The 26,703-nt window shown below is 39.4% G+C and overlaps 1 long non-coding RNA gene across 1 annotated transcript in view; it reads left to right on the forward strand.

Moving 5' to 3' along the window:
• Window positions 1-5,120: 5,120 nt before the first annotated feature.
• LOC129371968 (uncharacterized) overlaps window positions 5,121-26,703 on the forward strand; it is a 43,653-nt gene continuing 22,070 nt past the window's right edge. The window contains exons 1-2 of the long non-coding RNA XR_008607214.1: window positions 5,121-5,492; window positions 20,348-20,444. This is a non-coding gene — a long non-coding RNA (uncharacterized LOC129371968). The remainder of the gene's footprint in view (window positions 5,493-20,347; window positions 20,445-26,703) is intronic.

Consider the following 26,703-nt stretch of genomic DNA (forward strand, 5'->3'; position numbering starts at 1 on the left):
GGGATGAACAAATTCCGTCTACAAGGAAACACGACAGTTGCTTTGAACATTATCTAAGTCTTTTTTTTTTTCATCAATAGGCTATGTTTTTTTTCCCTTTTCTTTTAAAGGTAAAGATAATACATAGCGCTACTTGGTGTGTTGATCGCTGGTCAATCCTTATCAGTTTCCATCAGTCACATCACACCGCTGGAATGCTCTCAAAAAAAAAAAAAAAAAAAAAAACTTGTGTCGCAATTTAGATTTTTCGAGTCTTTGCATAATTGTTCGAACTTCAAATCGACCTACATACTGCATGTAGTGCAACAAAGATCTCGCTGGTGGCCTATTTGAGTTAAACTGATGTGAGCAGCAAAAATGAGAGACAGAAAACAAAAATCATTATTTCTCTAAATAATCTAAACATGAACAAAAAATAAGTCGCTAAATAGTATAGTCACAACAAATATTACTGATTGCGTTAATTATTTTCAAGAACAGTTTTAACGGATAGTTTATTGTCCCACGTCACATTTGCATGCAAACATGTGATGCAATGTGAAATAATCTCTGCAGCCTGAACCCCATTAAAAACACTGATGTCTGAACTCTTCCTGAGTTAAAACAATCGTATCGTTGCTTCTGTTTGAACACGGATGCGTTTTCTTTGCTTTATTTTGACGTCAGGAAGCGCTGCGTCTTTTTCGTTCTTTTGACCAGTTCTCAATTTTCTGCGAAATAACCGCGACATTTTCTGCTTGGCATTTCGGAGACGCGTTGCCAGCAGCCGTAGAACAAAAGAGCAATTTTCATTTTACTCAAACACACATGAAAAGTAACATCAGAGAAAGCCATCATGTTAAGTGGTCTCTTCATGCTTCACAGAGCTGTTTATAATTCTCTATGATATGGATTTATCTGTATATATATATATATAGACGAAAATTAATAGTGAACTGTTACAAAGAACGAGGCACCAAAGTCCATTTCGACATAGATCGCATTAATCTGCCCCGCCTCCCGCCTACTTGCTTCGTTGGTGGAGCAGAGTGAACTTTTTAAAGCTGAAAATCGCGAGTTCATTGGAGCTAAGACGACGCGTGCACGAATGCGTTGAATAGCCTATATCTTCTTTTGTTTGTTTTCTATCAGCAGTCAAGATTGCTGAAGCCGCCACGAGTCGGGGAAGCCGGTGACCGCTGTCCTTCCTCCACAGTGCGCATTCTCCAAGTTGACCACTAGATGTCACCGTTCACCATTTAGTCATTTTTCACCGACGCCGACCCCGTTTAGTCGTCATGGTCGTCATCTTCATCGTCCAGAGGCGTTGCATGTTCCCAAGAACTTAAAAAATAAATAAATAAACAAATAAATGAACGAACAAGCTTTATGGCGCTTCGTGCGGTAGATGGAAAAGCAAGACATGTTTAGAGAAGAAGGTGAGAGCAAAATATGAACAAGAGTATCACATAATTTGAAAGACATTTGTAAGCCTACTTTCTATTCTACTTATTATTATTATTATTATTATTATTATTATTATTATTATTATTATTATTATTATTATTATTATTATTATTATTATTAAAAATAATAAATTATAATAATGATAGCTCATGGACTGTTTTCCTAAAGGTGTGTGTGGTTGTGTGGTGGTAGGAGTGAAGGTTATTCGTGCACATTGTTTCCTCGATCTCAGATATTCTTCTCAAATGAACTGTATTTGGGAAGTTAGACTATTTTTACTACACCGTTTATTTCAATGAAAAACAACATGCTGAGTCCAACGCTGTCCCCAATGTCACATGTTACTCGGAAGGCTCATGTACTGGCACATAAAAAAAATTATAATAAAATAACGTGCGCACACAAATTATTCTTTTTTTCTATTATTGTTTAAAAAGCAACTCTAAATGCATTTAGTGTTTGTTTGCAGAACAAAAGTAGGTGTCAAATTATAGCGTCTTGTTTCTTTTTTCTCAAACTCAGAAGAGCTGCTGTTAAAGCGGTGCGTCGTTTTATCATTTTTCTTCTTTCAAATTCACCCTCTCATCTTTGATGAATAACTCGGTTCGAACAATAGGCGTGTTAATAACTGCAACAGAATCGTTTTCCATGCGGATATTTGAATTGTCTCTTCTGCATTCTGCTCCTTTATTGCAGAGTTTGTAGGCTCAAATCCACATTTATTTTTCTTTAAATGTAGGTTAGAGCTCATTTTTGAGATTTAGCGGGGTAATTATTACTTGTTACAAAAAAAAGAGTCAAGTTTTAATGACCTGAACTGATTTACATCATCAAGCCAATGCTGAACAACCGAATGATGCTTTTGTTCGGTTTTCAGAATTGCCTGTTTGTCACTATTATTGTTTTTTATTCCACGCTTTTTTCTTCGACTTGTGTAGTCGATTCCAGAAAGTTTGAAAGAAAGCGTAAAAATGCAACGCATTGAGCCTAACTCTGAAGCTGGTGTTATTTATGTTTTAAAACAGCATATTGTCAATTTAAACTCCCATAAGGCGACATTCAAATCAGCTGCTCCTAATAAAAATATTCTAGAACAAGAAACAAGCTTTTAAGATTTTTTTTTCCTTGCACGTGTGGGGTTATCCGGATTCCTGTGGCTCTGGATGTGTTTACGTGAGCCAGTCTGTCTGACCACTGGTGCTGAGCTTTCGAGCATTTGAAGAGCAAGGTTCAGTGACGGAGGGGAGTAGCCTATAGGGGGACAGCTTCTGCCTATTGCTGCAAGAGGAAAAGTTTGCACTCCATCCATCAAAAGCGGCCTGCATCAAGTTGATCTATGGCGTCGCTAAAAGCGGACAGGTCGGAGCTACAGAAGCGTCGGATTTTTGTGAACTGGAGGTAAGTTGGAGCGTTTTGTAAATTTGGACGAGACGGGAAACATGCAACATGAGATGCGATTTGGATAAGGAGGAAAAGGACTGACGAGGGAAGAAAAGTAAACAAAATAAAAGAAAACAATTATACTACATGTTAAGCTCACACACAATTATTATTTTGGATCTTTTGTCTCACAGAATGCCGCACTTCCATTTGCGCGCTCTTCCCTTTGGCGTATGTGTGCGCGTGCATGGCAACGCTTTAGACAGCCCGAGCACTTGGATCGTGAATGTCAACGCTGCGTCACTGCTGTTTTTTTTTTTTTTTTTTTTTTTTTTTACAGTCTGACCACGGGACTTTTTTTAGGGTTATTAGTTTCTGCACAGAGTGTGCAGTTTTCTGCGTCTGTCTGAAGAACAAGCAGAGCTGTCTCTGCTCCCCTTCTATCCATTGTTTATCCAGCCACCAGGAAGCTCTTTGTTCATGCATGCTGCATATGCATTGTAAATTTGCACGGAGATGATTATTTTATTGATTTATTGATTTATTTTTTAGATTGGAAGACCACATATCACTATTTGTACCATCTTTTTAAGGATAAATAAAAAAAAGAAGCTTAAAATTAAACAAATCACCGCTACAGTGCATAATATTGAATAGTCATATTCATGCAAAAAAGGTCAGCCATATATGAACACAATGCAAATCTAAGCACTGAATATGCATCTATATGAAAAACAATACGCACACCAGAGCCAACGGCGTCGAGGAATTTAGAGAGAAAAGTCGGCGCGGATGCTCTCATTACGCATGGGCGTTTTTTCCACGCAGCAGCAGCAGCAGCAGTCTCCCGGTTCCACTTGTTCTCTTCGTCGTGCCTTCCTCCTTTCGTCCCGCTCGCTTTATATGCCTTCTTGTTGGAACAAAACAAACGCAGTGGTCGCTCTTTCAAAAAGGCAGTTATTAAAAAAAACACACGTATGCAGCAGTGGGTGCGCAAATTATCCTCAGACTGCGGCCGTGCTGCACTGGCAATGTAGTAAGGATGGGGGATTTGCATATTTTGATGGGCTAATTGCCTTGATGTATTTAAATATGGCTGCACGCAGCTGATATGCTCGTCTACGTCACTGAACGTGCCCTCGCAGTTTAACTAAAACGTGAATCCAGGCGGCGGATGCTAATGGATACGCCTGCAATTAGGCAAAAAAGAGGGGGGAGGATGAAAACGAGAGCTCTTTGTTTTAGTATTCATTATTATTATTATTATTATTATTATTATTATTATTATTATTATTATTATTATTATTATTATTATTATTATTATTATTATTATTATGGGTATTTTCCAGGATAAAATGTGAAAATTAAGCAAATTATATTTTGCAAGGAAGCTCTGGAGAAGTTCTATTAGATATATAAAAAAAACAATAAATAAATCAATAAAAGTAAACACGTTTTTCTATAAAGATAAACATCGACAGAAGGACAATCTATTGTACTGACCTCATTTGAACTTTTGTTGAGTGAAAACTGCTTTTAAAATTTCTACTCTTTTCCTCAAACTGTGTGTCTGAGTGTGTGTCCAATTTCTGGACTCTGGTTGTCCTTCCCATTAGGACACTTGCAGCAGTGTGACTTCTGTTACACTTAAGTCAAAGTGTGTCTTTCCCAATTTTTTTTTTCTGTTTTTCTTCTTTTGACTTTAGTCCCTGACTTAGTTTTCTTGTTTGTTTGTTTTTGGAATTGCACGTTGCAAAATTATTCCCCCATATTTTGTCTGCAAAACCTGCAATAAATGCGTTCCGTTTGTCAAAGCGTGTTAGAGGAGCGCCCGCAGCAAATTCATTACCACTCCGACAGCGAGGCTCAGATCGCAACCTGGTCAGAGGGGGTCGGGGGGCGGGGGGAGAGGAAAGGGTAGTGGGGTCCGAACAATGCTCCCTCAGTTCGTGCGTGCAACAAAAGAACCGAGGGAACTTGTTTTGGATTTCAGAGCACGTCCTCTACTCACAGAGAAGGATGGACTTTACACCCACCCCTCCTCCTCATCATCACCTTCATCATCACCACCCACCGGCCTCCCTCTCCCCCCCTTCTTCCCTCCTCATCCGAACCCCATTATCAACAGGGGGTGGCGGTGGGGGGATTGGTAAGGGGGTGAGAGAGAACAAGAGAAAAAAAACAAAAAAACTTGCACACTCTCCGAGAGCTCAACTGTGCATGCACTTTTCTATTTGCTGCTTTATGGGAAAGTTGTGTCTCTCCCTCTCCTCATCCCTCCCCTCTTTTTTTTTTTTTTTTCCCTGCCCGTCTCTGCGTCTGTCATGTGCCTGGGATGTGCTCATGCTTTTGGCACAGAGCGGCCGTTGCACGCCGCCTGATGCGGGTTACAAAGTGGCAGCACCAGTTTTAAAGTCCCCCCTTGCCCCCCCTCTCCCTCCCCCTTTAAGCAACCAACAAGCCGACCAACTACCCACCAACCCAGCATATTTAAACGCCTGGGATTTTTAGTTGCTCTCCCCCCTCCCCCTCCCCCCTCCCACCTCCAAGAGGAACATTTACCTACACATCATACCACGATACACACGGACCTCGTTGTTCTTCTGCTTCTGGCGCCTTGGACACTTTCTGATTCCCTGGCAGTCATCTGGCTGGACCGCGAAGAAGTAAGTTCAACTTTCAGTGGCTGGTTTGAGGGATGCGCTCGCACTCCGGTGCGCAAAAAAAGTTAAAACGTACAAGTGGCTCGTGTTGTCTTAGTTGGAGCCTAATGCAGGGGAAGTTGTTCGTGCCGAAGTTGACACAGACGTCTCAGGTCGCTGCCATCTCCCCACACCGTTTGAAGTGAACAGATAAGACGGGAAAGATTTGTTCGATCATTGAAATCGTGTATTTAAGTCAGGCTATAATTGTCACATGGCACTTTAGTGCAGAATGCGCTGTACAGTCTGCCAAGTTTGCATGTGAGTTATTGTGGAGCCTTGAGCCAAGCTGGGGTTATTATTATTATCATTATTATTATTATTATTACTTGCGTTCGCAACAATTAGATAAAGATAAGTCACAGTATTATGCGTTTTTGTTTATTTTTAAAACGCCTCTTTTACATAGAAAACGCGCTTTCTGTTGCTCAAGTTCAGGTTGACTAAATACAATTTGAGATGCGTTATCAGTACATTGCTAGAGAACAATAGGGAATGAATCAAATACAAAAGAAAAGCAAATATTTAATTACTCTCGTTTATAAAACGAGGTCCGGTGCTGCGCTGAAATAATAATAATAATAATAATAATAATAATAATAATAATAATAATAATAATAATAATAATAATAATAATAATAAAAACAAACAAAAATACACGTACTACACTGTCTGCATGTAACGTCACGAAAATTGTCGTGCTGTCTGTTAAAAACAAAGCCCTCACACTAACTGCAGCTTCTCTGCGTTGTTTACTGCACTTAATAGCAAAAAAGAAAAAGAAAAAACAAGCATCCATTTGACAGATGGCATCCATTATGGAATTTCTCAGTTGCAATTCAGTGCATGTTGGAGGGATCAGCAGGTTGTGCGTAGAATCGACTGTGCTGTAATTAAATCTGAGTGGGAAGGCCCGGCGTAAAGCTCCTCGCATTCTAATCAGGTGATCATTGAAAAGTTAGTCAGGCTGATCCTTATGCGTTGCTATCAACGGGGAGGTCAAAAAGCTTGTGCTGGATATGAAAGCAGCTGAAAGCAAAGGGGCAAATGAGTGATAAAGAGTTTTATTCCAAATATACATTTTGATGCAATTTTTACTGCTTGTTTGTTTGTTTTACTGCGGATACAGAGTGCTTAAGAGTTACTGGATGTGTTGGTTGTGTCTGAAAACATGCCCACAGGAACCCCTAATTGAAATGCAGAAAGTCGGGGTCATACGAGAAGAAAAAAACAACTTAGGGGTCAGGTCTAAAATTATGCGGAGGTTACACAAATCAAAACTTTTTAAAGCTTTAATCTTTTCACTCATTCAGCCGAACCGAGTCAATCACTGCTTGAGACCCATTCCCCCCCCTCCTCTGTACTGTGTGCGTGTGTGGAGTGCAAGCGTGGTGGTGGGAGGTGGTGGTGGTGGTGGGGGGGTTCATCGTCCGAACAGAATCAGAAGTTGTACACGAGCCAGCGCAGGGTTTTGTGGAGCTACATTCTCCTCCTGCGCATGATCCATCGCGCGTCCCGCTACGTTGGTGATGGCTAACTCACACTTGCAAAGATCTTATATTTGAGCTGTCATCCACTTGCATTTTCTCTAAGGAAAAGTGAAGGGGGGTTAACATCCGAGAGCAGGGAGATGGTGTGTGTGTGTGGAGTGGGGGGGAGGGGGGGGGGGGGGGGGGTTCAGTCGGTGCGAGGCGAGGTCTCTACCTTACCCATCGGATGCGACAGTCGCGAAAAAAACATAACGAAACAACAAAAGAAAAAACACCAAGAGGCTCTAACGGATTTTCGACGCACAAATCGAGCAAGAGAGAGCGATTTAACTCCTACAGTCGCATCTGAAGTGAGCAGGAGAGCAGCAGTAAGCAGACGGAGATCATGCTACTGAGGATATTCCACCTGGTCCGTGCAGAGGAGGCGGCTCCGCGATGCTCTTCGCCGACTTATTTCGGGTGTCACGCTTTATTTTCTGCTCTCATCTTCCATTAAAAGAGAGAGACAGAGAAAAAGAAAGCTTCCAAATGGCTCCCGAGCTGCGGCTTCATAAAATAGAAAAACAAGCATTTCCTTTGCTCTCCGTTTTCCTTCCCTGCTCTGCTGCGTGTGAGGAAGGAGGAGCGGCGGAGCTGCTCGCTGCGCGCGCGGCGGACTCGCTCCACGCAGCGCGATCTGTGTAAATGGATGAGGAGATCGTGCATCTGAAAGGAGGGCGCATTTGTGATTTTTTTTTTTTTTTTTTGTGTGTGACATCATCGCAGTTCCTCTCTCCCGGTCCGCGAGGCCTTTGACCTCCTCCGGGCTGGTCCATATTTTTGGCCAGCCCTTTGCCCCCCGATTTCTGTCAGTGGAAGGGGATTGTCCCCTATTTCAACACACTGCCACTTTCGTCCGATCCAGCCCGCCGAAAGGACCGTCATCGCAGGTTTTCGCTGCCCAAACAAACAGGATGCAAGCGGACAACTTGACAGTCTTTTGTCCCCCCTCCAAAAAAAAAAAAAAAAAAACGTGGGGGGGAAGAAGCAAACATAATCTTCTCAATCCGAAACATTTGCGTCCCAAGTCCCTGTCGCTTATTGCGCTTTCCACGGGAAATCTGGATTTTTCTTCACCACCCGGCCTTGCAGGATCTTCTATTGCTGCTGCCACAACGACTTAATAGAGGCGAAAGAGCCTTTGTGGGATTGAGGCAATTTGCATTGCAAATTAAGGCCCCGTGTGCAAGGATGACTGCACTTTACCACCGATTTCCAAGGCCTACTTCAACCCAGTAATACTGGTTAATGTCAAGTGAATTTGACATTAACATTGGGAATATATAATCCTTTTTTCCCTTGAAGAATTATCACCTTTAACTCCTGAGTGTTAAACAATTTTGGTTGGCCATCTGCAGCTACAGTAAAAGGGAATATAAAGCATATGATGTGACTGTATTTTACCAAGAATATTGAAGTTGCAAAGAATTTAAAACTTTGGAGCCCAGAAGGTGAAACATGGATTGTGGATTACTGTAGAAGACAGTGGAGTGGGTTGTTATCTTTGGTTATCTAGCTGTATGAGTGTTCTGCTCGTCATAAAGCTAGATAACCGAAAGTAAAAACTACTTCCAGACTCATCGAGGACCTTTTGGACGGACGCACACTTTGATTTCCCCACGGACTAAAGCCTGGAAATATCACTTATGTCAACAGAAACTGGATGTATTTTTGTCACTGTTCTGTAATTTATGTTGTATTTTCATTTTCTCCCACAGTGTGAATATATATGTGTATTTGATAGGACTGTACCAAGAACATTTAGCTTTGACAGTCTGATTTTACAACTGCTCTCTTGTACATTATGTCCAACTTTAAAATGGATACACACACCAATAGATGCGCAAACACACACACGTGCACGCACACACACGCGTACACACACACGCTGGTTCTTCTCAGGTCACATATTGCATGTTAATATTTATAGTCCTCTTGATTTTCATAATATTGCATGATTTATGTTATTTAAAATGCATGAGGTTTCTGCACAGGCCCACTGGGTGCATGGAAGAGTCACATTCTGGGGGCTACTGTAGAAATCCACGTGCGCCCTCATTTCAACGTTCTGGGGTCTGGCCGGCAAGCATCACCGGCATTCCAAACGGCAGTGATGATTAGGATGTATACAGACAGAGCTGACAAAAAATGGAGAGAAAGAGAGAAGGACGTAGGGACAGGGTTAGGGAGAGGAGGGGGTTGGGAAGAAGGGGGTTATGAGGGGTGTATTTGGGAGAAGCTGGTGTGTGTGTGTATGTATGTGGGTGGGTGCTGGGTCGGGTCTGCTTAATTGATTCCGTTAACCGCAGTGCAGGAGATGTGAACGACTGGACGATCCCATTCCCACGCTCGGTGGGGCAAGTGGCAATGCCGTGCCCGGGCCCACTATGACAGACAGCGTCGTGAGGGCCTAGAGGGGCCGGGTGTGCGGTGTGGGGATGGGTGGGGGGGTATAGGGATATGGATAGAAGAGGGGGAGCAACAGGGGTCATGAAAAGACGTCAAGTGCACCAGACTCATCTGCATCCCCAAAGAAAGGGGCGAGGTTTCCCAGCCTCAAGCTGACGCGGTGGTTCCAAACTCGCAAGCAGTAACGGTCTTGTCCGCGTTCCTGTCTCGCCAGTTGAGTTGATAATGAGGATTCTGGGTCATTAGCTTAAAAAAAAAATCTATGCTTTTATACAAATGTAAATGTGACGTGATGCAACTTTGTAATCCAGCGTGCCCCCCACTTGAGTTTCAATGCAGATATTGTTATATATAGGACATTTGAACAATCGACAACTTACACCATTGTATCTGAAATTCAACATAAACAAGTAAGTAAACTAAGTAAGTAAATGGAAATCTGAACAGAGAAACATTAGATGTCAGAGGTGAAACAGAGGTTGGCCAGACTTCACATTTTCTGAAAAGTTACTCAACCTGCTTTAGCCATAATTAACAAAGGGAGCATAATTTTGGTGTTGGAAAAGCAGTGCTACAATAAAAGTGTCTACATTTTTAGTTTGGGATTCACTAAAAATGTGCTCATGTGGTCGATTGACAGGCTTAATCAAGATAATTACTTGAAGGGCTGTTTCCACCGTAGACCTTTTAGGAAAGGGCCGGTTACTGGTATCAAGGTGCTAAGAAACATATGATTGGTCAAATTTCTCATATTTTGTCTTATACATTTATTGTAGTAACATGATGTCAGAGAAAATGTCAAAACACTAAAAACGTAGCATTAGCTTAATGGCCTTATTAAGGGATGATGTTGTGAAGTTCCCCATAAATGTATTTTTTTTGTTGTATTAATGAAATTTTCAACGAAGAATTTTGAAAAGATTCTGTTTTAATTGGATTTTGAAGTAGTTAACCTGTCATGCAACTATTTAAAAATAAATAATCTAATACAATTTTAGCGCTATTACTCTTAACCAACCCTCCCCTCTAAGCTGGGCAGACATACAAATAGCAACTTTCTTTATGTATATTTCATGACTCCTTTGTTTTTGTGCACTCCATAAAGGGAGTTAGATCACCCTATGGATGGATGAATGGCTGTGCAGTGAAACCTATAAACCTTAAAGTCGATTCATGCTAAACTTACCAACAAATCGTGTGCACATGAAAAAATAGCTTTAGCCCAGGACTAAAATCATCTTAAATTCACCTCTTAGCTCTTCTCCTCCCCAACCTATTGTTGTGCATTGCTGGTGAGCTGGTTGAAAGAAGGCCAATTACATCAAAGACAAGATGAGCTGTGTGGATATATGTCCTGGCAAATTGTATCAATAACACAATGATACCTAGTCAGTAGTTTATGTCAGTACAGAAGCTACAATTGTTTTGCTGTTCAAAATAAAAGCCATTAGATCATGTTACTATGGTTATCCTGATTTTGTGCTAAACCATTGTGTTATAAATCAAGGTTCACACTCTGGAAAAGTCTTGTACCGCCCCGTGGCAAAGATTACATGTTGCAAACACACTTTCTTATTTACTAAAGGAAGTATAAAAATTCACATGTTTGTTTTTATGAATTTCTTTTATGTGTCCTTCCTGTATGCTGTGGCAAGAAGACCCAGAATGGTTAAATTCAGAACTGCCTTTGCTAAAAAAAAAAAGAAAACCCTATTACATCGAGACTTTCTCACACCATCAGACAAAACTGGTGTCTTTTGTTCCAAGCCATATCAGAAACTGCATACAACACCGGGTTTGCCAGAAAGAAATCTGAGACCTCGATTTAGGCCAAGCAGTGATGAATGAAACAAGTCTTATTATCCTTGGTTAAGTCGATTGAAGTTGTTTTCGTTCTTTATGAAAGAAGGCATTGTTTTAGGGCTGTTGAGGGGAGCACAGTGAATGTCAAAGAGGAAGGGAGGGAACCAGTCTGTGACTCTTCCACCATCTAATAATTTTCAGAAAATCTTTTTCAGTAACACCTCCATGTGTGCTTTGTATTCTAAGCATTATTTCAATTTTTAACCTTAGTATCAACAATGCTATACTCATAATTGTTTAATAAGGTAAAAGATTAAAAAAAATTAATTAAATTGTGCTTCTCTCAAGCAGAGAATCACTGAAGGGTTTCTGGCAGCTGAAACCAGGCCAGACTGGAGGCAGTATAGCCTCTGTTAGCCCCTTTGGGGACCCTCATGGGGGTCCTGAGAATTTGGGGGAGGGAGGACAATTTAATGGATCTTTCACAATAACATTTCATCTTTGAAAACCTTATTGTCATTTATCTGGTGACATGCTTTATTTTGCTGGATCTTTGATTGGCTAACCAGTATTGTACATTTTTGAAACAATGGTGCCATTGACTGAACCCCTTCTTTGCTTTGATATATTTCACTGAGTGCCCGTCAGGTCAGGCATTGTTAATCAAACGTTTTGGCTTAGCCTTCTTACCTGGAAAGATGTCAAGCTTTTTGTAAACATTGTAGACCGGACAAATACAAAGACGATTTCACAGTCTGTGTGAATATTTCCAAGTCTATGAACCTCAAAGTTGAGATGCACACATTATAAATTTAGCTTAATTTACAAAGGCGAAAAGAAAGTTAAGTAAGGCAGGAAAACTGGCTCTGTCCTGAAGCCTACAATCTCCTGATTCCAATCCTTAATGTGTGACCACATGCCATCCTGAGGTGCATGAGGGAACCTGAAAGCTTCACTTGCAGAGTTTTACATGGTGCTTCTCCAATGTCTGATTTAATAATGTGGTTCTGATATACAGTTTTTTTATTAAGTCTACCAACTCTGTTGCAATAAACAAGAAGTATTTTCTACTGACTTACAATCACATTATAAACAGTGCTAGGTTTCCTTTTTGAAAAATATTCTGCCCCTAGAAATACGACTGATTTTTTTTAATATGAGCTAACTAAAATAGCTTTTCTTTTTATGGATGGATGAATGAATGAATGAATGAATGAATGAATGAATGAATTAATTAATTATTTCTAAATCTGTATATTTGTGTAATGCATATTGAGTGTCCTCCTGCACCTGCTGTGCTTCTGCAGTAGAACAAAATCCTATCTATCTATCTATCTATCTATCTATCTATCTATCTATCTATCTATCTATCTATCTATCTATCTATCTATCTATCTATCTATCTATCTATCTATCTATCTATCTATCTATCTATCTATCTATCTATCTATCTATCTATCTATCTATCTATCTATCTATCTATCTATCTATCTATCTATCTATCTATCTATCTATCTATCTATCTATCTATCTATCTATCTATCTATCTATCTATCTATCTATCTATCTATCTATCATTGGATTTTTGGGGGTGGAAATAATGATTCTTAAATTGTCTTTTTTCTGGTCTGAAGCTCAGAACTTGATTTGTACCAGACTAATCAACATTATAATTTGTAAATGAAAATTGTACAGATAGAACACCAGAACCTGCTCTTACTCAGTGACTCATTCCTCTCCTAGATCCAGCACAGGTGGTGTTCATTAACATATTTGTTGAGCATGGTTGTGTCTCTTTTTAATATAAGCCGCTTTCATGTTGTTTTGCTATAGCAATATTGTTCCACTGAGAGCTTGTCTCCAGGTACAGTTAAAACTATTGTGTCCAGTTTGACACAGCATGCTTGTTATTCTGCTGGAGTTTCCGAGAGGGCAAAAGGCTCCATGTGCATCTACATATGTATGTCTCTGCATGCGTGTAACCTTCCTTCGTGTGTTTGTCCATGTGATTAACTGACCCAGGCATCCCGGATAGCTAGCGAAGCTTTCGCAATCACGATGATGAGAGGGAACAATGGCTCAGTCTACTACGTCTGCTTGTCTGGGCTGAGCCATGCCCCGCTCTGTGTTTGTGTGTGTGCCTGTCTCCAGGACGTGAACTTGAACTTGAGACAGAGCAGCCAGACACCATCTGTGTACTAGGGGTAATGAATTCAGGGCATTCATGGCTGCAGTGCAGACCTAGGCCACCACCACCCATTGATAAGCAGATGACCCTTATAGTCTGAGTTAGCTCTTCATCACTAATAGAATTCAGCACAACCAGCTGGTTGTAGAGGGACTTTACTTGGACTATTTTCCCACAGATGTAGCTTTCATGCACATGTTTGCAGAAAGCATCCCCGTGCGCGCCACTATCTTAGTTTGTATGCACGGAACCGGCTGTGTTTTCATGTCGTCTTTGTCTCGCTATGGCTAACTTGTAGTAATTGGAAAAGCATGAATTTGCTCACCATACGTCTGATAAAACACTGAGTTGTTATTGTACCAACATAGCCATGCTGGCCTTTGATAATTGAAACTGCCGGCTCGGTATTTTCCCTGATAAAGGGTCATAAATGAACGAGGCATGAACCTTAAACAAACCGGGCACAATGTGAATTCCTGAAGGCCCTCCTCCTATTTCTACCCTCTCCTCTTTCAGCTCGAGCTTCTATCACAATCACTGCCACGCATTCACACTCTCTCGCACTCACTCGCATGCATGCAGAAGCGGACGCATGCGCGCGCACACAATAAGGCTTTTCCCTCTGGTTGGTGTTGCCACAGCAACGGTAGGTGAGATCACCTTGCGCATGGCAGCATCGGTCCCTGCTGATGCAGGACAGGTTCCTGGTTTCCTGTGAGTGGTTGGGTGTTTGTTCTTGTGTGGAAACCCCGAATGTCACCCACCCCCATGTCTCTGAGGCTCTTCGTGCACACACATTATCATGCTCATGAAGTAAAAAGCTTGTGCACTTGGTTTTTGATTTACTTTACATTTTCCATGTTAAGTTACCTATAAACCAGAGGGGTATAGTTTTAAATTGGCACAGACACCTCGAAGGTGTCATTTCCAATCAACAGTGCACTGATTAACCTGTCTTCAGTACCCAGATGTCCAGCTATAACCTCCCAATAATCCAACGAGGAATGTCATGGCTCGGCCCTTTTTAATGACATCATGCATGGCCACTTGAGTGTCTTGTGAGGAGCAGCAGGCATGCTGGGTTATGCTGAACTGCATGGTTTTGCTGCATGCCTGACAGTGTGTTTATGTACATGTTCTATGTCCATAAACATAGAAAAATAACCTGACAGTGTTTCAAAGTAACAGATTCATGTTTTCGAAAGGTTTGTGTCGTTATGGCATAACAGCAGTACTCTTGCATGAATTGAAATGTCTTCATGACAGTTTCATGAACAACAGAAGAAGTGCACGATTAACGTCTTAAACCTCTGACACTCTGAGCTCCAGTTGCTTTCTGTTGCAGATTCTTATAAACCTCTGTTATTCACATAAGACTGTATGGATGTGCATTTTAATATGTGTGTATGTCTCTGTTGCTTTGGATTAATTTCATAACATATTTCTGGTGTTGACTTTGAGCTATTTGCTTTTTGAAGTGCACTGACATGTCAAAAAAGGAGAAAACAGAAAATTTGTGTAAATATTTTCTGTAAATATATCTCAAATATTTTGCTTTGATGACAGTCATAATGTGTAATTTGGGGGTAGATCTTATTTGAGCTTTCCCTGTTCCTAACCCTAAAAATGTTCAAAGTCTACAACACAACTGTTTTTCTTTATTCCTATTTAATTAAAAACTAAAAGTGACAATTTTGCCAAAATAATCAGTCTTCCATCATGTATGTTTGTATAAATACTGCATATATATACCTTCAGAAGTAACATAAAATATGATTATATATGCAACATAAATTGCATTTATGCAACTGTAAATTAATGCTTGATTCAATGCAGTGTACTGTTTCCTAAATTAAATGTGTCCCGCCATCTTTCTTGTACTATATACTGTTAGCTTTATATGTGCATGATTAAACAGCATCATCGTGACAACAGCTGTGCATAACAAGGCCGCATGCACAAATGCTATTTTTCGCTCCAAAACTACAAAGGTGGCTGTCAGCAGCTTGTGTTCCAGAGTATCTGTGCTTCTTCTTGGCTTTCGATTATGCAAGTGTCGGCACCACAGCATTAGAGGCGAATGAGTACACCGCATATGAAATCTGCCTCCTCCTTGAAGATGAAAGGGTGTAAATAATGTATTTTGTGTCACTGCATTATTCATCCGCAATTAATTGCAACAACCAGCCACATTTTTTTGTGCTGTTCGTTTGACTAAATTTCATTGCTCTTAGGTGCTGTTTACTATTGCCTGGAGGGCAGTAGGTAAATCTGTACTCAGGGATTGCCAAGGTGCCTGCCACTAAATAGAAATGGGAAGTATTCACTTTCATTTTTATCATAATTAGGCTAAACAGTACAAGCTTAGATTAGTCAACAAGTTTTTTGGTTGATAAATAGAGAATGCTTCTCTAGTGTCTGATATATGTTCTTATTCGTGTTATGCATGAAGGTGCCTGTTATGTATGGGAGGAGGGGCTTTGGAAACATTGAGAAAGCATAAAGGCACAATTAGAACAGCCCCATATTTCTGGTCTCTGTAAATCATGTTGTTCAGAGGCCCGCGTACAATCAGAGCAACGTGAATCATTTGAAAAATACATGTTGTGTGGCAATTAAATTATATAGCCGCTTGGACCAGGGAGCCAAGACCAGTGCATAGATTGAATAGTGAGGAGCCATTGCTATGCTTGCATTAGCATCTGGCCCTTTTATGTAAATTTGATGAGAGAGGACTCATGCATATATGGCAGGAGCTGGGGTATACTTGCCTAATATCCTTATTAGAGAGAGGGGAATTAAATATTTATTAGGGGGGTACCAAGGGTTAGAGAAGGGGAGGGGACACAGAGTCAGACCTGTGTTGTCGTGAAGACCTGAGGTAGAGGAAAGGGTAAAAGGGAGGAGGAGATTGGCTTTCTGTATGAGTGTCTCTCTCTGCCTCAAGGTGCCACCATCTTAAGGCGTTTGGCAGTAGTGAGAGTGTGGGGAGGGTAGACCTAAAATGTCCGCTGGCACACACATGCACACACATACACATTAGCGATTGCAATTTTTTTTTTAATTTAATTTTTTTTGGTGTATTTAGGCAGAATGGAGATCCCAAAGGCAATTTTATTTTAGTTACGGTCGCCAGACTCTTGCATGCTAAGAATCAAATTTGCATCCATTAAATCCTTCGATTACTATCAGTGTGCACCAAATGAAGCTTTGTTTAGTTTTCTAACGCTTGCCACTAATTGGACAATATTGCTGCCACGAACAATGTAAAATCTAAGCTGGTATTTTCTTTATTAATATTTAGTTTTCTGTTTGTTGTTTTTTTTAAATTTTTTTTTTAGTCTGAGCTGACAATTAATTGCCAGGTCCAATAGTAATGTCCAGTGGCACCACCAAGGGGGTACCAAGAGTGGGTAATTTCCCCTCCTCAAATTTGTTGGCCCATCCCTTACCCCTTGAATTTCAGAAACAAAAGAGTAAGCGTTAATAAATTGCAATGCATATCTATATTCAAGTGCTCTATGTTTCACCCGTCTTATTACCCCCTTATGAAGTTTTTTATGGTTCTGCTGCTAAATTACATAAGGTTCACATATTGACATCAGAACTCAGGAGTTACAGAATTTTGAAAGGAACATCACAGAACAAGCATGGTCTAATTTATCAAATCAGCTGATTTTTGTTGTATACATAATTGAAAACAAATCAATAGCATATTATTTGTTTACTTAAATAAAAATACATGTTATGAAAATCTAAAACAAAGAAAAAAACTATAATAAAAGTAACAACCACAACAACAATAATAATAATAATAATAATAATAATAATAATAATAATAATAATAATAATAATAATAATAATAATAATAATAATAATAATAATATTACAGAATCTGAAAATAATCTAATTTAAAGCCTTTAAAAATTATAAGAATGATCTGGATTTTCTTTTTTTTAATTTTTGGAATTCACCTAAAGTTCAAGTTATACCATTGCAGCAAACCTAAATAAAAATCCTGGCTTTTTATTCAGCTGGTGCCACCCCACTATTAATTACGAGCAGTTTCCTTCTGGTGTCCCCTTGCAAAGCCTCCTGGAGGAAACAAACAGAGATACACAGACATGACCCATCAGTTTATTCCAGTTCTATAAGCTGAACATAAAAAAAGCATTTGAAAAATAAATAAGTAAAATAAAAATACTTCTGAGATGTATTGTGTATTTATGTCCTTTTTGCAAGAATTGTGTCAAATCGTTCATATTTTACTTTTATTAAGCAGTTATTGTAAACATAATATGCCACTGCAGCAACAGAGAGAATGACTGGGAAGCCATTGACTTCATAAGTCTTTGATGCAAATTAAAGTTTTCTCTGGTATCATTCGTTGCCTGTGTTACAAAAATAAAAATCACAAACCGTAGCTAACCTCTACCATCTGTATGCTTAGGAGGGTTGGGTGAGATACAGATACAATATTAGCAAATTTTTTTTGTTTGTTTTCTCGTTTCAATTTTGGAATTTGTGCATGGCAATATTTATGGCTTGCAATACATTTATTGGCATGCGAATTTCTGTGGGTTGCTGATTTATTTATCTTACATTCTACAATTTTCAGAGCGTGCATGTGAAATTATCCCCTTCCTTGTACAGTTATCCTGTTGTCGGCCTTTTATTATCCGCGCATAGTCTATTGCCTCTCTGTTCCTTCTGATGAGTGGTGCGGCCCGGCGTGCTGCTGAAGAATTGAGAATAATTAAACGGCTGTGAGTTTTAGCCCGGCGTCGGCTAATGGATTATTACCGAAAGGAAATGAGACAGACAGCATGGGGTGAGCCGGGTGGCAAAACAGTGCCTCCACTCTGGATAATGAAACACTGAAAGCTACCTGGGGTATATAGAGAAGACACACCTTACCTATAAAGAAAGGAGGCACTTTTCTTCTGTGCCTACTTCCTTTTGTCCTATATGTATAAAGGGGTGACACACAATTGCAACCGCATTGTTGCAGACATATGTGATGTTTTTAAATCAGTGCAGCTAACGTTTTTAGGAAATTTTGATTACCACAACTTGTGCACTGGCACTACGTAATTCTAGAGAAACAATAACCATGGCACCTCCTACCCCCTCACTATCTCCATATTCTCTCTCATCGCCACTATCCATCCCCCAACCCAGCCACCTTCTACACATATCCTAAGAGTGTGGCGCTAGGAAGAGATGGGTGCTAGAGGGAGATAGGATGAGACAAGCCACACAAGCTGCAAAGGGAACAAAGTGAAGGTAAAGGGGGAGGAGCGCTCCATGGTGTCCTAAACTGTGCCGTAGGGCTTGAAATACACATATGCACACTGATTTGGCACCACACCACAAGGATGCTTTAAGATGTGTAAAACAATGCTCTGTTCATAGCCTGTGTGGCCAGTCATGCATTTTTGTACCAAGTGTGTGGTGAAATAAAATCCTGAAAACAAATCAATTAATTTAAACGACTCTTGTTGTGCTTTGTTAGCGACTGCAGACTTACATGACGCAGAGAATGTGTTTGTGCCAGTCTGGATTTGCCCTGATGGATGTTAGCTGAGAGCTCTAATAAAACGTGGCACCTGTCAGTTTGATACTGACATATCAGAGGAGTCACACAATCACCAGGGACAGAAAAGCAAACTGCATATGCTTTACATCTGTATATTTTTGCAGATTTTGAGCGATTAGGATAAATGCACCCTCTTTTAGATGAGAAGCAAAGCAATCTCAAATGTTATTTTAAGAGTACCAGTCTTGTTATTTATTTTTACTGTTATTGGCATGTGACCAGGGTTTCACCTTACTGTCTTCAACCAGTGTGGCATCGGTGAACGTCAACAGTTGCATCTCAAGTTAAAGCAAAGTTTATTACTACACAAAAACTGAACTAATATTCAAGTTGTTAAGTCAAAGGTAAATCAATCAGTACAATCTAAACAATGATAAGGAAATTTTGTTTAATCTGGTCAACATAAAAAGTAAATGTAAAGCCACAATACCTTCCCTTTCAAACGCACATCGCTTATCAACTTTTTTTTTTTTAACCATCAAAGTAGATTTTTTCTGTTTTGCTTTTCGATTAAAGAAACATGACTTATTTGCTATTTTTAGGATTTGAAGCAATACAAGAAATACAATTTTCCAAAGAGTGAATCGTTACATTTCAATAAACGTTCCCGGTGACCTAATGACAAGTGAGAGAACAGCAAAAATTGATTCCTTGTCCTTTTGGTGTCATTCTGCTGAGGAGTTTCTGTAACAATATTGCAGTCAAATCTTAGTAAACGTAGGGAAAAAAAATATAATAATAAAGCTTTATATTATCTAAATAAAAACCTTTTTGGTACTCATCAGTTCTGGCCACAGTTATTAAGGCCTTGGGAGCCACATGTGGCTTAGGAGCTGTAGTTAGCTGACCTCTGGGATAGAGGTCAGAGTGGAAGACACTGGTGTTGTGGTAGAAGTAGTGGGGAACAGTTAGCTACAAAAGGTAACATGGCATTTATCATAATTGTCTGATAGTTTAAGAAGAAATGATGCAGCTGTTCATTTCCAGGCTGACTGTTAAACTTGCATTTGTGGAATATGTAAGTATTAAAACAAGCTTTGACATTCTCTTCAGGTTCTGCAGAAGTCCTGCGTTTAAATTGCTGATTTGAGGGAGATATTTGCACAAAGTTATTGCAAATTTGAATTCCTCAAAACAAACATAGCAATTGCTGCTCTCACTTCTTTCTTTTAATCTTTTTTAATGGAGACAAGTTAATTGTGATTTGCAGTGGAGGAGCTGTTCAACAGCTAAAGGTTCCCTTTGGGTAAACATAGTCTCTCTTACTGTATTTGTGTGTGTTTTGTTGCAGCAGTAGTGGAGAAATGGAGCAACAGGCAGCTGCAGGACGCAGAGAGAGGAAGCCATCACAGAATCGGGGATTTTGATTTTCACTGGACCTGTACAAGGTAAGATGTGGTTGATGGCCAAAATTAATGTTGGTCTATTTGTCCATCCATCCATTTTCTGTTCACCCTCACCCCTACTGGGGTCGGGAGTTGCTGGTGCCTTTCAGGGTACACGCTGGACAGGTCGTCAGCCTGTCGCAGGGCAACACAGAAACAAACAGGACAAACAACCATGCAAACACACCTAGGGAGAATTTGGACCTAACAGTCATGTTTTTGGACTGTGGGAGGAAGCCGGAGAGAACGCACACATGCACAGGCCGGGCCAAGCATCGAACCCAGGACCTTCTTGCTGCAAGGCGACAGTGCTACCAACTGCGCCACTATGCAGGAAGAAGTGCTTTTTTTGGCCACGGAGTTAGGCCTAGGACGAAAGTTTGTTTAGGATCAGGGTTAAGCATGTAGTTACTGGTAATGGGTAAGTGTAAGTATTAGGCTATAGAAATGAATAAAAACTGAATGGAAGATAGAAAGAGATAGTGTGTGTGTGTGTGTGTGTGTGTGTGTGTGTGTGTGTGTGTGTGTGTGTGTGTGGGGGGGGGGGGGGGGGGGGGGGGGGGGGTGTGTGTGTGTGTGTGTGTGTCCTTTATGTGTACAATGTCAGGTCCCACCTTCAGACCTACAAATTTACTTTTTCTTTTCCACCAAAATTGTGGCATCTCACAACTAGAAGACAAGCAAACTTTATGTTGAGCAGAGAAGCATTTGAAAGAAAAAGATGCTAACTGTATGTTGGCAAAGCAGATTCTACTGCTTTGCTTATTTTAAGTTTGACCTCTTGAGATAATCAAGTGCATCAATGTCATAGGAAAGAACCTACACACCTGGAAAAAAAATATATATACATATTTTGGATTCTGAACACTTCAGAATCCTTATAATCAAAAGTTTATTCTCTGTCAGTTATAAAGAAATTAAAAATTACTGAAAAGAGAAAAAGTTATAGGCTGATGAGATGAAGTGGCATGTCTACACCCCTGGGTATTAGTGTACTGCAGTTTAACTGACTTTAATTACTCCCAGTTCTCCCACACTTTTGGTGAACTTCTCAAAAGGTCCAATTAGAAGAGTAGGGAAGGTCACTGAGTAGAAATAGCCATCTAGTCATTTCCACAGAGAAAATTCTGCAGAACATCCAGAGCAGAGGCACTGGATGGACCTGACTGATTTTTAAGCTCATACTGAAGATTGTTTTAGCCAGAAATGATTTCGTCTTCAGTAATCAGTTTAAGGCAGAGGCGAATCTAGAACAGCTAAATGAACGTTCCATTGTTGAACACTTTAGCAATCAGATAATAATGTACAGCTGAACTGAGCCAAACATGTTTTGTTTAATAATCACATAAGTCAGATGAAATGCTAATTTGAAAAATATTATTTTTCTTTTTGCCCAATATTTAGGTCCCATTTTTATTTTGAAAGAGCTTTTTTTTATAAAGCAACAAAAGGTGCTCAACACAGGACTTGACAGTCCTTTCATTCCAACCATTTTTTGGAAATGAAAAGCGAATTCAATTTAGTGTTTTGGGGTTTGATATTATTTTCATACTCTGTCTTTTGATTAATTTTGCTAAGTTTTCTCTTCAATTTCTTCAATTTCTTTTTCAACTTTCAGTTAAGTTGAAAGATGCTTACGTATTAAATGCGATAACATAACACTTAATAATTTACTTATAGTATTTCCAGAATGCGAAGTCAGCAACAAGTCATTTTAAAAATTAATTGCAACAACTTACAGTGTCATGAAATGTGACTCAAGTTCAGAAACAAGCGGCAAAACGACTCAGGTAAATTGTGACATTAATGACATCATTTACAAACTGTGTGTAAACAGTAGGGGCATTCTCAAACCCGCACTGTGTGTGGTTTTGCTTGATGATGAGGTTTCTTGTGCTCACCTGATACTGCTTGCTTTGCACCAGCTTTTTGTTTCCCCCAAGCCTTACCAACTACGGTTATGATGAGCCAGTTTGATCTCAGGTCCAGCTCTGTGGTGGAATAGGTTTTGTTAGCAGTTGGAAGCAGACTCAAAGTATTTCTAATGGCATGTTTTTAAATTCTAGAGATGAATTTTTGATAAACCTAATTTCACACTCGAAAAAAAAAACCATCTAAAAGTAATAATAGAAAGTCAGACCTGTAATATAATAAAATAGCTCTCTGTCTCTAATCTTCCCACTGTTTATTTTGAACTCACCCGTCACAGAGTCGAAGTTAGTTATTGTGTCACACAGCACCGCAGCTACAGCTGATATTTTCTGCTGAATCTGTGAATATAATTTTACATGGAGTTCCCAAGCAGCAAATATTTTATTCCAAGTCTGCTGGCATTGATTACGAATATGCTATGTAAATATGTGAAACTTTGATGAACTTATTGTTTTAAAACAAATAAAATTTCAACTGGTTATATAAAACAATCCTTGCAGGTATACTGAATAATGTGATGTTGTAGTTAAGCTATCTCCCCACGCTTCATCTCAACTACAAAAATGTAAATAAAGTAAACTGAGAGGGGATCAAACATTCACTGTCTGAGATGTTCACAGTGACAGAATGGCAATGAGCTGGCTCTGTGGTCGAAGAAAACCAACTTGATCTCCAATTTAACCTGTTAAGAATAAGCTTAAAAGGTTCAACAATAAGCAGGAATAAAATCCTCAAGGCTTCCTGTGCATCAGGGGACTCATTTAAATTACAAAGACAAAACATGGCGAACCATAACACACAAAAATAATCATTGTGATATTACCAAAGTCCAAAATGTCTGTTTTTTCATCAGATAAAAACCACTAATACACATTGTACAAATACACCTCTGTAAATCCTAACTCGGGATTTACAGTACTTAAATCCTCCCATTTTACCCATTAAAAAAAAAAATGAAATAAAGTTTCCATTTACCAAAAACACATTTGATTTTACTTAGACATCTCTGTTTAATATAGAGTAACTTGGCAACATCTGTTCTGTTTTTGTACACAAAATAATTTAAGGGCCTGGGCATAGACTAGCCCATTAATACATTAAAAATCCTAAACTTGGTAATTTGCATTAGAATTTTAAGCAAACACCATAAGCTCCTTAAAAGCAGTTTACATCATTCCAATTGTTTATTTGGAAGAAGGACATTTGGCTGGGACCCCACAGAATTAGAAGAGCTGAAAAATTTGCAAAGACTGCTCATACTTTGGGCCGGCCAGGGCTTTCAGATGAGCTCACAGTGTCAAATATTACTAAGCAAATACTTTCAAAATTTCTTACCTTTGGTACTTTACATCTGAATCAATAAAATGCATATAAAGCTAACTTTGTTGAACATCTTAGTGATAAATTATATGAAAGATATACAAAAAAAAAACACTGCATGGGTTAAAGCACGTGCTCTCTAAGTCCCCAAGCCTCAGTGTGTTTTAGGCTCACAGGGCATAAATATATGATTCTACATTATTTAGTTATGGATAAGCTTTTTGTTTGACACGAACATCTTGCCCACCCACTGTGGCAGGAGCTGAACCAGGTCATCTCACCATCTTTGTAGAAACGCAAAGAAAAACAGCTCATGGATTTATTTGTCTCTCAAACTGTTTAAATCCTTTTTTTTATGCCTACACATATTGCGCATACATATGCATATGCACCATATTACATAATAAATTTCACAACTGAAGGAATACAAAAGTATTTACACTGTAAATTGTTCTTTAGTCTGCTATGCCCAGTAATAAAACCATAAAAAACACAGAATGTTTACGTCAAAGTATAGCCTGCCCATAATACTCTTCTTCATTTTACTGCGCTACAGTTGTAATCATCTATCAGACATGCATATTGGTGCTAAGGCTGCTTACTGTTACCGTACCATCGGGAGTAAGTCTTCATAATGAGGCCCCCACATTCTGAATATAAACCCTCAAACCCTCACAGAGGCTGGCCCCTCAGCTAGAAGTGCCAGCTAACAGAAATTAATAACATCATCTGAATGTGTCTGTAGGATTTAAGCGAGCTGAAATATGCATTAGATGCATGCACGGTGTCTTATCTGCACTGATAAAGCAATAAAAAGTGAAAAGGAAAAGATATACATTTTTATACTTGTATTGTGTAGGTAAATTGAAAGGCGTCTGTTTTAATAGATGATACAAGAGCAAACAATTTTAACCTGTGAAAAAAAATATTCCAGAGGCACTTGAATGAGAAAAAGGTAAACTATTTAGAAAAATATTGCAAGATATGTGAACAGGTATTTTAAGTGATTTAGTTTCCATCTGTAATTTTTCTATTTTCTGTTTGCCATATTTTCCATGTTTTGTGCTTGGAAGCAATGCTTTGCCACTTATTGCAGCCACATATGCCGATAATACAATATGGCTTTTGCTTGTTCCACAATTCCACACCTAACTCAACTCTTTTTGCATTTCATTTCACTATAATATCATAAATCAGTTCTTTCTTTTTAAAATCACAATTAATTTTTTATTTTTTTTTGCATCTAATAGCCAAAGAGCTTTGACTTGGGCGGGTAACAGAGATCCAGAGGGAGGGTTTTTCCTGCATCATCCTACAGTCAGAACAAAGGATATGCACATACTGAAAATCATGCAAATACATGCAAATTGCCGGGGGCGAGAAATAGCGGTGTGTGTGGTAGGAAAGGAGTTTGTATAAGCAGCGAGGAATGCAAAGGACTTGGTACACAGCACATGCTTAGATACTTTTTTTCTCAAAAAATATACATAACTTCAAAGATAAAGATGTTGGACTTGAATATAATTCTGCATCTCTTCTGGAGACGACTGCCTCCACATGAATGCCGGTTAGATCTGTTTACCCACAATGCTCGCGGAATGTGGATCTCGGCATGTCTGCTTTCTTTATTTATTCTTTGCTAAGAATTATATTCCATTTATTATGATGCAAGAAACTGCACACCATTCAGAGAAGACTCTAAAATGCAGTGAATGCAAATGTGACAGACAATGCCTGCGAACGGCACCCCGTTAAGAAAGTGTGTGTATATGCGTTGGGATGATGCAACATTTTGATGGCGCCGCCCCAGAGGAACGCCGAGCTGATGTTAGTGACATGCGCTAATGACAGTCGCAGCTCAACTTTATCATGGCAGACATTTTCATGAGGTTACCGCAATGATTAGGTAATGACAGCATAGGCCGCTTTCCTCTCATTGTGAAAAAGAATTATGTGCTTGTTCCATAGTCCTTGATAGTTACTCTAGTTCAACCTATCAAAATTTAAAGCTCTCACAGGATTGCTACATCATTTCAGATTGACTCTTGTACATGGAATATGAAAGTCACTTTATGTTTTAGAATGAAAATCAAAAGGTAGCTTGCAGATTACTTTAAATAGGTCTGGGGTGAAGCACTTATTACTGTTTTTCCTTACAAGTTCACGCAGTGTTGCTAAGCCTATTTTGAGATAAAAAAAAAAAAATCAAATTACTAAGAAAAAAACAAAGTACATATTCTTCACAGAAAATTAATTCAAGCGTTGAGACAACCAGCTAATATCAATGTGCGTACTGGTTGCCAATATAACACCCAGAGAGTCTCGACGTCTTGCAGGAATCTGTGATTTGTATAAGACTGCATACAAAAAAGAAATAAATCACATTTAAATAAACACCGCCCACCAACCTCTTTCCGTGGCACTTAGACACACAAGCTCACGCACGCACACACACACACACACCCGCACACGCAGGCAAGAGAGACCTGCAGACACAATGTGGTAGAGGAGAAAAGGGGGGGAAGGCGCACACAGACAGACGCTCACAATTGTGCATAATAATGTTAGCATTCCTGCATGTCTAATGCAGGGGATATTTAGACAGACACTAGCTGGTCTGCTGTCTTTCTGCACGATGTGGGTGTGTGGGCGTGTGTGTGTGTGTGTGAGTCATTGTAGGTCTATGGCCAGAGCATAATGATGTTTTAATTGTGGAATGAATTCAGTCCGGGTGTTCAAGGCTCCTTGTTGAGGTTACTAATAGGGATTCGATGTGATTGTTAATCTTTGTGGAAGCTCACATTTTACTTTTTTGTATGTTTGTTTGCTAGTGCAGCATAACCTGAGTGGAGCTGTCCATGACGCCATGTAAAAAAATAACTGCTTATTTTATCCTAATTATTTGTATAATGTGATGGAAAATGTGAAATATTCCCTCAGACCTGCACATTAAAATACCACATTTTGGAAGACTCAAGAAAATGCCAAACAAATGAAGGAGCAATGGCAA

This window comes from Poeciliopsis prolifica, unplaced genomic scaffold (genome assembly GCF_027474105.1).
Source record: "Poeciliopsis prolifica strain line A6 unplaced genomic scaffold, Auburn_PproV2 SCAFFOLD028, whole genome shotgun sequence".
Lineage (NCBI taxonomy): Eukaryota > Metazoa > Chordata > Actinopteri > Cyprinodontiformes > Poeciliidae > Poeciliopsis > Poeciliopsis prolifica.